Source organism: Triticum aestivum, chromosome 2A (assembly GCF_018294505.1).
Source record: "Triticum aestivum cultivar Chinese Spring chromosome 2A, IWGSC CS RefSeq v2.1, whole genome shotgun sequence".
NCBI lineage: Eukaryota > Viridiplantae > Streptophyta > Magnoliopsida > Poales > Poaceae > Triticum > Triticum aestivum.
Genome location: NC_057797.1, coordinates 341,837,075 through 341,850,348, shown reverse-complemented (window position 1 = coordinate 341,850,348; position 13,274 = coordinate 341,837,075).

Sequence of the window (13,274 nt, the reverse complement as noted above, 5' to 3'; positions counted from 1 at the left end):
TTAATAGTGGAATCCGCAAGATGCAAGTTTAGAGAGCAATCATCAAAATCACAGAAATCTAGCAAATCACACAAAGTTTTGGGGATAGTGGAGACACTAGCACCCAATTCACACAAAGCATAAAACTCATGATCTTTAATCTTAATTTTAATAGTTGGTTCCCACTCATCATAGAGTTTTCTAGGGATAGAAACTTTCAACTCAAGTTTCTCTTCATAAGATTGCATCAAGGCATCAACGATATGTTCGGTAAAGGCTTTATTTTGACTATAAGCATGAGGAGAATTTAGCACGGATTGCAACAAGGAAATACAATCAATTAAAGAGCAACTTTCATAATTAAATTCCTTGAAATCCAATATAGTGGGTTTAGCAACATCTAGATTTTTATTTCTTTCAATCCCACTTTTATCAATTTCATCATCAAGATCTAAATACTCCGAATTTTTAGAACGCCTTCTAGGTAAAGGAAGATCATATTCAGTTTCATCAAGATTCATATTGCAAAACAAAGATTTAATAGGGGATACATCAATAACTTTTAGATCTTCATCTTGATTTTCATAAGAATTGGAAGAACACGCTTTAATAAAGGCATCTTTCGTAGCACGCATCCTAGCGGTTCTTTCCTTGCACTCATCAATGGAAATTCTCATGGATTTGAGAGACTCATTGATATCATGCTTAGGAGGAATAGATCTAAGCTTTAAAGAATCAACCTCAAGAGAAATTCTATCAACGTTCCTAGCCAAATCATCAACTTTAAGCAATTTCTCTTCAAGCAAAGCATTAAAATTCTTTTGTGAATTCATAAACTCTTTAACACTATTCTCAAATTCAGAGGGCATCTTATTAAAATTTCCATAAGAGTTGTTGTAGGAATTTCCATAATTATTAGAAGGATTACTAGGATAAGGCCTAGGATTAAAATTTCCTCTATTCGCGTTGTTACCAAAATTATTCCTACCAACAAAATTCACATCCATAGATTCATTATTATTCTCAATCAAAGTAGACAAAGGCATATCATTAGGATCGGAAGAAACACTCTTAGTAGCAAATAATTTCATAAGTTCATCCATCTTTCCACTCAAAACATTGATTTCTTCTATCGCATGCACTTTTTTATTAGTAGATCTTTCAGTATGCCATTCAGAATAATTAACCATAATATTATCTAGGAGTTCAGTAGCATAACCTAAAGTGATTTCCATAAAAGTGCCTCCCGCGGCCGAATCTAAAAGATTTCTAGAAGCAAAATTCAATCTAGCATAAAAAATTTGTATAATCATCCACAAATTCAAACCATGAGTAGGGAAATTATGTATCATTAATTTCATTCTCTCCCAAGCTTGTGCAACATGTTCATGATCAAGTTGTTTAAAATTCATAATATCGTTTCTAAGAGAGATGATCTTAGCGGGAGGAAAATACTTAGAGATAAAAGCATCTTTGCACTTGTTCCAAGAATCAATACTATTTTTAGGCAAAGACGAAAACCAAGCTTTAGCACGATCTCTAAGCGAAAAAGGAAATAGCTTCAATTTAACAACATCATTATCGACATCTTTCTTCTTTTACATATCACATAAATCAACGAAGCTATTCAGATGGGTAGCGGCATCTTCACTAGGAAGGCCGGCGAATTGATCTTTCATAACAAGATTCAACAAAGCAGTATTGATTTCACAAGATTCAGTATTGGCAAGCGGAGCAATCGGTGTGCTAAGGAAATCATTATTATTGGTATTGGTGAAGTCACACAATTTGGTAGTATCTTGAGCCATCGCGACAAACAAGCAAACCAACACACGAGCAAACAAAAAGGCAAGCGAGAAAAAGGCGAACGGAAAGAGAGAAGGAGATTGGGAAAGAGAGGGCAAATAAAATGGCAAGGGTGAAGTGGGGGAGAGGAAAACAAGAGGCAAATGGAAACTAATGTAATGCGGGAGATACGGATTGTGATGGGTACTTGGTATGTTGACTTTTGCATAGACTCCCCGGCAACGGTGCCAGAAATTCTTCTTGCTACCTCTTGAGCACTGCGTTGGATTTCCCCGAAGAGGAGAGGATGATGCAACAAAGTAGCATAAGTATTTCCCTCAGTTTTTGTGAACCAAGGTATCAGTCCAGTAGGAGGCTACGCTCAAGTCCCTCGTACTTGCACAAAACGATAGCTCCTTGCAACCAACGCGATTAGGGGTTGTCAATCCCTTCACGGTCACTTACGAGAGTGGGATCTGATAGAGATAATATTTTTGGTATTTTTGGTATAGAGATGCAAAGTGAAAAGTAAAAGGCAAAGTAAAAAAGCAAAGCAAGATTAAAGTGATGGAGATTGATATGATGAGAATAGACCCGGGGGCCATAGGTTTCACTAGTGGCTTCTCTCGAGAGCATAAGTATTCTACAGTGGGTGAACAAATTACTGTTGAGCAATTGACAGAATTGAGCATAGTTATGAGAATATCTAGGTATGATCATGTATATAGGCATCATGTCCGAGACAAGTAGACCGACTCCTGCCTGCATCTACTACTATTACTCCACTCATCGACCGCTATCCAGCATGCATCTAGAGTATTAAGTTAAAAACAGAGTAACGCCTTAAGCAAGATGGCATGATGTAGAGGGATAGTTTCATGCAATATGATAAAAAAAACCATCTTGTTATCCTCGATGGCAACAATACAATACGTGCCTTGCTGCCCCTTCTGTCACTGGGAAAGGACACCGCAAAATTGAACCCAAAGCTAAGCACTTCTCCCATGGCAAGAAAAACCAATCTAGTAGGCCAAACCAAACTGATAATTCGAAAAGACTTGCAAAGATAACCAATCATACATCAAAGAATTCAGAAAAGATTCAAATATTATTCATAGATAGACTTGATCATAAACCCACAATTCATCGGTCTCAACAAACACACCGCAAAAAGAAGATTACATCGAATAGATCTCCACGAGAGAGGGGGAGAACATTGTATTGAGATCCAAAAAGAGAGAAGAAGCCAATTAGCTAATAACTATGGACCCGAAGGTCTGAGGTGAACTACTCACACTTCATCGGAGGGGCTATGATGATGTAGAAGCCCTCTGTGATGATGGCCCTCTCCGGCGGAGCTCCGGAACAGGCCCCAAGATGGGATCTCGTGGATACAGAAAGTTGTGGCGGTGGAATTAGGTTTTTGGCTCCGTATCTGATCGTTTGGGGGTACGTAGGTATATATAGGAGGAAGGAGTACGTTGGTGGAGCACCGAGGGGCCCACGAGGCAGGAGGCGCGCCCTAGGGGGCGCGCGCCCCACCCTCATGACCGCCTCTTTGACTCCTTGGAGTAGGGTCCAAGTCTCCTGGATCACGTTTGGTGAGAAAATCACGTTCCCAAAGGTTTTATTCCGTTTGGACTCCGTTTGATATTCTGTTTCTTCGAAACTCTGAAATAGGCAAAAACAGCAATTCTGGGCTGGGCCTCCGGTTAATAGGTTAGTCCCAAAAATAATATAAAAGTGGAAAATAAAGCCCAATATAGTCCAAACAGTAGATAATATAGCATGGAGCAATCAAAAATTATAGATACGTTGGAGACGTATCAGGAATCAATGCCAAGGCTATCGCCAGCCAGCCTTCCATTGATTCCTCATGGGCGGCACAGTGCGGCGACGTGCCCCCTCCCGCCACGCGTACACACGTTGCCCCCCCGGCCCCTATAAAATCCACCCCTTCCCTTGTCGGTGGACACACCCGCCCGCAGCCACCCTCTCTCGCCGCCAAGGCCCTTCCCTCTCTCCCCGTCTAGCCACCGCGTGCACGCTCAACTGATGGGTGAACGGTTCTCCGGCGACGTGGCGGCGGCCAGCGGCTTTGGCCGCCGCTCTCTGCATGAACGAGAAGCCCACCTCCTCCACGAGGCGAACTACCCGGCGCCCCCCGACATGCGTGCGTCGGGGCGGTGGAAGCTGAGTGCCGGGGGCGTCCCGGTCCCCCCGCTGCCCGACGTCGAACACCCCGGCTACTTTCACGCCGAGATTGAGCGTGTGCGGGCCTCTCTGTCGGGGAAGGAGTGGGCCCTCTACAACGTCGGCAACCACGATGCGTGGGGGGCGTACTTCGAACGTCGGCAAGTGGAGCGGCTCGTCACCATCAACAACGCACCGGTGGTAAGGGGGCGCAACAACAGCGACGGCCGCCGCCTGTGGTGGGGCGCCCCGGCCGCACGCTCCATGCCATCCTCGAGTACCTCGAGGGAGGCAACGATCCGTCGCTCGAGTAACCGGCGGCCCCGGCCCCCACCGGAATGGCGACCATGGCTGCCGAGGCGAATGTTGGGCGGGTCCTCCTCCTACTACTCCTGATCCTCCTCCCATTCCTTCGGGCCGCTGGCGCTCGTCAGCGTCAAGGCTGAGCCCATGGAAACGCTTCTCGGCCGGCGCACCCGCGGTGCCGCCCTCGTCATCAATGAGGGCGGTCGCGCCTCCTCGGCTCCTACATCCCGCCTCGTCAAGCCAAAGATGGAGATGGGGCTCGCCCCCGTGAAGATTGAGCACGCTGGCATGGCCGCACTCGAAGACGAGGCCGCCATGAAGTGGGTGCGGGAGGACTGGGTGCGGCTGGAGATGGAGCGCCAGCGCCGCGCCCTAGAGGAGATTGCCGCATGGCGCTGTGGACGCAACGAGGGAGGCGTCGTCGTCCTCGAGGACAGCGACGACGAGGCGCCGCCGGCGGCCAAACTAGTCCTGATGAGGCACAGGCTAGCGAGATGCCAATTCGGGCATGTAGATGGCCCGATCTTTCACGGCGATACTCGATCAACACCTCGTCTCCCTGTTCCTCCTGGTAACCTCCAAGAACAATTTTCACCTGTGTACAAAAATACACAAACGAAAATAATGACCCCCTTAGATCAGCACGAAGGCATCGATGTGATGATCAACCCTCCGTGATGAGGACATCAATACCATTGTTACACCCACAGCCCCTATTGTTACATATACTGGACCAATTACTAGAGCTCGCGCACGCCAATTAAATTACCAGGTATTTTCGTTTCTTGGTAATGATTCTAATGTTCATGAGATTATGATGCTGCCTAAATTGGATACATTTGTTTTGCTTACAAATGAAGGGCCTAGCTTGGAGAAGGATGAACATTGGAGCAAGAACACGCATGGAGTTGATGGCATGCGCAAGGGGATCAAGAACGGAGTTACAAGTGGTGATTTCAGGACTTTGAAGCCGCCATAAGGAGTGCATGAAGCCTTGGACGAAATATACAAGATGCCACTTCATAATATTCGTCCATAGGCTATTCTAGGTGCCGCGTCACCTTATTAATGGGCCAGGCCCATGTAATTTCAAAATACTTAAGTATAGGCTATTTTTAGAGTCCGTATGTGTGGGGAAACAAGAGTTAGGGTTGGTTTCGGACCCCACCCTCAAGGGCCACGAAATTCCCCCCTCTTCCTCCATATATACAGCCCTTAGGGCGTCGTTGACTTTGGATTTTGTTTAGATTAAAAGTTCGCCATAGCTGCAACTTCGCGTACTTCGTTTGTGTCCAACAACCAGACCAAGACGTCACAGAACCCCACCTTGATCAATAAAGCTTTCATCTTATATTCGCAATTCGTAGTCGGATCCCCACGCGATTGCTAAGGCGCGACATCTCGCACGTTCGTAGTCGGATCGTCAAGGTCGACTCCCACAGAAAACGATAGCCACCATCTCATCGAAACATCGGGACACCTTAGTCTCTATCAAGTGGTATCAGATTTCTAGGTTGCTCGGTGAGATTTTACAGTTTTTCGTAGATTAGATCGAGTCTGTTCTTCATACCTACAGTCCACGAAAAAGCCAGAAAAAATAGGGTTAGTTCATCATATCCGAACCAATCTAAGCCTTTGCATAATCTTTTTAGGGTTTTTGCTTTGTTGAATTTGCGGTTGCATCGTCGTGTCAAGTTGCTGGTCTTAGAGTCTAGTCTTTTAGAGTTTCGAGTTCTGGTCATAAGTTGTCACGCCACCGCCGCACCATCATCATCGCCCATCTACCACTTTTGCTTATCCGCCACCGCTCTGAATCCATATCCATATACCACCACCAATCTGTATCCATATACCACCACCAATCTGTATCCATATACCACCACCGCTACCATATACCACCACCGCTGCCATATACCACAACCATATATCCACCACCAATCCGAGTTCTTATCATATTAGGTTTGTTCTTGAGATCAATCTAAATTCTGATTCGTGTTTCCTTGCCTGCGTAGGTCTCGAAAAAAAAAGAGTTTGGAGACCCCCGGACAGTTTTTAGGCCAAAATTTTCACGGGCAATTTTTTTTCCCTATCCTATTTTTAGGCTTTTCTGAGTCTTTTGAGCCACGTGCCATCATAGTGATTTTTTGTCGCACTTTTTCGTCGTCGCTGCCCTGATTTCCGAAAAAAAGTGAAAAAAAAATTTCGTGCCCATTATATCAGTTTGATGAGGGAAGAGTTTTGAGACACTCGCCATTATAGTGATTTTTCGCAAAAAAAAGAGCGCAAAAAAAGGAGCGCAAAAAAAAGAGCGAAAAAAAAAGAGTTCCAGAGTGTGCTTTTCCCTTATTTACGTGCAGTGCCGTGATTTTGTTAGTGTTCTAGGCTCGCGTCTCTAGCACGGTCTAGCCTAGGACCAGCACAGTACCGTCGTTGAGCGTTTATTCAACTTTGCATCTCTGAATTGATTATTGCTGACCCTTTTTGCTACCATACTATAAGCCTTCCCATCTCCACATACATCTACGTCGTGCGTTTGACTCTCCTTGGGAATCGCTCTATCCAAGCTTTTGAGAGTTTTGACTACAACGGTTGCCGATCACCGCCTGCTGCTGGGTAAGAACTGGTAAGAATTTGAGATTTGCTTGACGGATTTGTGACACCCGCCACCACCACCACTTGTTAGTAGTCTGTAGGATCATATTCTTGTGTGTTTCTATTGCTGCTAACCATGCCAGGATCACAAGCCGACAAGACAGACTGGGAGAACTTGACGAACAAGGAGCTTCATGATACGTTTCAGCAAATGATGAGTGGACAGCTGCAAGATGTGATAAACAGATTTGAAGAGGCCATGGAGAAGATAGATGGCATGGAGAAGACGTTTGAAACAAAGCTCGATAACAAGTTTGCTGAATTGCTTTCGCGTTTTCCACCACCACCACTGGCTGCTCCTGCCGCACCTCTGCAACAACAGCAACAACATCGACTACCTCCACGTCGGGAAACAGCCCTCCGCCGAGCGAGCCGTGTCCCTCTTCAGTCGGGCCAAACTGCTGGTGCTGCTGTTGATACTTCTGTGGCTCCTACTGCTGATGTGGAGGAGGATGATTATGTGGGAGATTATGAGGATGAGGTTGATCAAAATCAGAACTACGTGCCACCACCAGCACAGCAACCACCAGGTCGTCCACATGCAAATAATGGCAATGGTAGGGCTCACCCTCAGGTACGAGATCATGACCATCTCCCTAAGCTAAAATTGAATATTCCACCATTTGAGGGTAGATATGTTCCTGATATATATCTTACTTGAGAGTTAGAAACTGAACAACGATTTACATGTTTACAATATCCCGAGGAGAGACGTGTTCCTGCTGCTGTTTGTGCATTCACTAGTTTTGCATGTGTTTGGTGGTCTGAGCATTGTAGATTATATCCTATTCCGGCTACTTGGGCTGCTTTGAAAACTGCTATGCGTACTCGTTGGGTTCCACCATATTATCAACGTGAATTACTTCAAAAATTGCAGCGCTTAAGACAGGGAAAAAATTCTGTAGAAGAATATTACCAGGAATTACAAACTGGCATGATTAGATGTGGTATTGTTGAGGAGAATGAAGCTATGCTTGCACGTTTTATGGGTGGATTAAATAGAGAGATTCAGACGATTCTATAGTATAAGGAGTATACTAATATCACTCGTTTATTCCATCTTGCTTGTAAAGCTGAACGTGAAGTGCAGGATCGACAGGCATTAGCGCGGACTAACTTTTCTGCAGGTCGACCTTCATCATGGACACCACGTGCATCATCTACTTCCACATGTTCTGCTACACCGGCGCCTCCGTCGGCTGCCACCTCCAACCGTGATACAATAAAGCAGGCACAATCACCACTATCTGCCAAGAGCACACCTTCTGGGCCTGCAAAGAGCTCTTCTTCATCCATGGCATCAACAGGGCAAACACATGATATTATTTGTCGACGTTGCAAGGGTGGAGGTCATTATGCGAGAGAATGCTCATCTAAGCGTGTGATGATTGTTACTGAGGATGGTGGGTATGCGTCCGCTAGTGACTATGATGAGGAGACTTTGGCTCTTATTACACGTGAAGAACACGGTGGAGACGATTCTGATCATGAGACGCAATACATGGCTCCTGAAGATGCTGACAGGTATGAATGTTTAGTTGCTCAACGTGTTTTGAGTGTGCAGGTTACACAAGCTGAGCAAAATCAGAGGCATAATTTGTTCCATACAAAGGGAGTTGTGAAGGAACGTTCTGTTCGCGTGATCATAGATGGAGGGAGCTGCAATAACTTGGCTAGCATGGAGATGGTGGAGAAGCTATCTCTCACCACAAGACCACATCCACATCCTTACTACATCCAATGGTTCAACAACAGCGGCAAGGTTAAGGTAACACGTACTGTTCATGTGCATTTTAGTATCTCTACATATGCTGATTATGTTGATTGTGATGTGGTACCTATGCAAGCATGTTCCTTATTACTTGGTAGACCATGGCAATTTGATAAAAATTATGTACACCATGGTATAAACAATCAGTATACTCTTGTTCATAACGATAAAAATATTACTTTGCTTCCTATGACTCTTGATTCCATTTTGAAAGATGATATTAATAGAGCTAATAAAGCAAAACAGGAGACAAATAAGAGTGAAAATCAGATTTGTGGCAAAAGAATTTGAGCACCAAATGAAGCCTAATAATAAACCATCTACTGTTGTTTCTGAAATTAAATTGAAAAGTGCATGTTTACTTGCCACCAAATCTGATATTGATGAGCTAGATTTTAGCAAATCTGTTTGCTATGCTTTTGTGTGCAAAGAGGCATTATTTTCATTCGAGGACGTGCCTTCCTCTTTGCCCCCTGTTGTCACTAACATTTTGCAGGAGTTCGCTGACGTCTTTCCACAAGACGTGACACCGGGATTACCACCTATTCGAGGGATTGAGTATCAAATTGACTTAATTCCCGGTGCTTCGCTACCCAACCGTGCACCATACCGTACCAATCCAGAGGAGACGAAGGAGATTATGCGTCAAGTACAAGAACTGCTCGACAAAGGTTATATACGCGAATCCCTTAGTCCTTGTGATGTTCCTATCATTTTAGTGCCGAAAAAGGATGGTACGTCGCGTATGTGCGTTGATTGTAGAGGCATTAATAATATTACTATTCGTTATCGTCATCCTATTCCTAGGCTAGATGACATGCTTGATGAATTGAGTGGCTCTACAATATTCTCCAAAGTTGATTTGCGTAGTGGATACCATCAAATTCGTATGAAATTGGGTGATGAATGGAAAACAGCATTTAAAACTAAGTTTGGATTATATGAGTGGTTAGTCATGCCTTTTGGGTTAACTAATGCACCTAGTACTTTCATGAGGTTAATGAACGAAGTTTTACGTGCTTTCATTGGACGATTTGTGGTAGTTTACTTTGATGACATATTGATTTATAGCAAATCTTTGGAGGAACATTTGGAACATTTACGTGCTGTTTTTATTGCTCTACGTGATGCACGTTTGTTTGGAAACCTTGGAAAGTGCACCTTTTGCACCGACCGAGTATCTTTTCTTGGCTATGTTGTTACTCCACAGGGAATTGAAGTTGATAAAGCCAAGATTGAAGCTATTGAGAGTTGGCCGCAGCCCAAAACGGTCACACAAGTGAGGAGTTTCCTTGGCCTCGCTGGTTTCTATAGGCGTTTTGTGAGAGATTTCAGCACCATTGCTGCACCTCTCAACGAGCTTACAAAGAAGGATGTGCCTTTTGTTTGGGGTACCGCACAGGAAGAAGCCTTCACGGTATTGAAAGATAAGTTGACACATGCTCCTTTACTCCAACTTCCTAATTTCAATAAGACTTTTGAGCTTGAATGTGATGCTAGTGGAATTGGATTAGGAGGTGTGTTATTACAAGATGGAAAACATGTTGCATACTTTTCTGAAAAATTGAGTGGGCCTAGTCTGAACTATTCTGCTTATGATAAAGAATTATATGATCTTGTTCGGACCTTAGAAACATGGCAACATTATTTATGGCCCAAGGAATTTGTTATACATTCTGATCATGAATCTTTGAAACACATTAAAAGTCAAGCAAAACTGAACCGTAGACATGCTAAATGGGTTGAATTCATTGAGACATTCCCTTATGTCATTAAACACAAGAAGGGTAAAGAAAATGTTATTGCTGATGCCTTGTCTCGTCGTTATACTATGCTTTCACAACCTGACTTTAAAATATTTGGTTTGGAGACCATCAAAGATCAATATGTTCATGATGCTGAATTTAAAGATGTATTGCAGAATTGTAAGGAAGGGAGAACTTGGAACAAGTTCGTTCTTAACGATGGATTTGTGTTTCGTGCTAACAAGCTATGCATTCCAGCTAGCTCCGTTCATCTTTTGTTGTTGCAGGAGGCGCATGGAGGAGGATTAATGGGACACTTTGGCGTGAAGAAGATGGAGGACGTACTTGCTACACATTTATTTTGGCCAAAGATGAGACGGGATGTTGAGCGTTTTATTGCTCGCTGCACTACATGTCAAAAAGCTAAGTCACGACTCAATCCTCATGGTTTATATATGCCTTTGCCTGTACCTAGTGTTCCTTGGGAGGATATGTCTATGGACTTTGTTTTAGGTTTACCTCGAACAAAGAAGGGGAGGGATAGCATATTTGTTGTCGTGGATAGGTTCTCGAAAATGGCACACTTTATACCATGTCATAAAAGCGATGATGCTGTTAATGTTGCTGATTTGTTCTTTCGTGAAATTATTCGCTTACATGGTGTGCCAAATACTATTGTTTCAGATCGTGATACTAAATTTCTTAGCCACTTTTGGAGATGTTTATGGGCTAAGTTGGGGACTAAGCTGCTTTTTAGTACTACTTGTCACCCCGAAACTGATGGACAAACTGAAATAGTCAATAGAACATTGTCTACTATGCTTAGGGCTGTTTTGAAGAATAACAAGAAAATGTGGGAAGAATGCTTGCCGCATATTGAATTTGCTTATAATCGTTCATTGCATTCTACTACTAAGATGTGCCCTTTTGAATTTGTGTATGGTTTCCTTCCTCGTGCACCTATTGATTTGTTGCCTCTTCCATCTTCAGAGAAGGTTAATTTTGATACTAAAGAACGTTCTGAATTGATTTTAAAAATGCATGAGTTAACTAAGGAAAACATTGAGTGTATGAATGCTAAATATAAACTTGCTGGAGATAAGGGTAGAAAACATGTTGTGTTTGTGCCTGGAGATCTTGTTTGGTTACATTTGCGTAAAGATAGATTTCCTAATCTACGCAAATCAAAGCTAATGCCACGTGTTGATGGTCCTTTTAAGGTGTTAGAGAAAATAAATGATAATGCATATAAACTTGAGCTACCTGTAGATTTTGGGGTTAGTCCCACTTTTAACATTGCAGATTTGAAGCCTTATTTGGGTGAGGAAGATGCGTTTTCGTCGAGGACGACTTCATTTCAAGAAGGGGAGGATGATGAGGACATCAATACCATTGTTAAACCCACAACCCCTACTGTTACATATACTGGACCAATTACTAGAGCTCGCGCACGCCAATTAAATTACCAGGTACTTTCGTTTCTTGGTAATGATTCTAATGTTCATGAGATTATGATGCTGCCTAAATTGGATACATTTGTTTTGCTTACAAATGAAGGGCCTAGCTTGGAGAAGGATGAACATTGGAGCAAGAACACGCATGGAGTTGATGGCATGCGCAAGGGGATCAAGAACGGAGTTACAAGTGATGATTTCAGGACTTTGAAGCCGCCATAAGGAGTGCATGAAGCCTTGGACGAAATATGCAAGATGCCACTTCATAATATTCGTCCATAGGCTATTCTAGGTGCTGCGTCACCTTATTAATGGGCCAGACCCATGTAATTTCGAAATACTTAAGTATAGGCTAATTTTAGAGTCCGTATGTGTGGGGAAACAAGAGTTAGGGTTGGTTTCGGACCCCACCCTCAAGGGCCACGAAATTCTCCCCTCTTCCTCCATATATACAGCCCTTAGGGCGTCGTTTAGACTTTGGATTTTGTTTAGATTAAAAGTTCGCCATAGCTGCAACTTCGCGTACTTCGTTTGTGTCCAACGACCAGACCAAGATGTCACAGAACCCCACCTTGATCAATAAAGCTTTCATCTTATATTCGCAATATCCCGATTGCAATCTCAGTTTCTTTCTTGTTCTTCGTTTGCTCGCAGGAAACAGACCCTCGTGGTCAGGTTGATCGTGCTCCGGCGTGGTCAATAACCCTCCGAAGTTGGTTTAGCGATTGCTAAGGCGCGACGTCTCGCACGTTCGTAGTCGGATCGTCAAGGTCGACTCCCACATAAAACGATAGCCACCATCTCATCGAAACATCGGGACACCTTAGCCTCTATCACTCCGTCGCTAGTAAATTTTCACGATGGGAAAATCACAAATAATACACAAGATATGACCGCCCGTAACTCGGACATTTTTCTATATATCTCATACTCGAAATAAAACTCCAAACTGATCTCCCTGTTACATGGACGCCATCCACTTTTATATAACCAACGCATGGCCTAAGGCCCACACCACCTAGACTCCTAAGTAGTACATAACTAGTACAACTTGCCATCACAATTTATATGGCACGCAATTAGAAGGAAAACTACTAGCTAACATGAAGATATACTTCCTATTTTTAAAATAAAACACATACGTACGTAAGGTAAAGGGACTACGAAAAAAAAGACTATTCTCCATGCAATTAGGACCCAACGTGCAGCTCCATCGTCCCTTTTTTAATCCATCGGGGAGGTGTACGAAAGTTGGGCTGCACCTTGCCACGTATGGGTTCCTCCATAATCTCAAGTTTGTCGCCGTGATGAGCATGTACTTCTTGGAAAGGATCTGACTTCCTTTTATTTATCAAACCAAATTGATATATTGGCTTAATATATGGACGT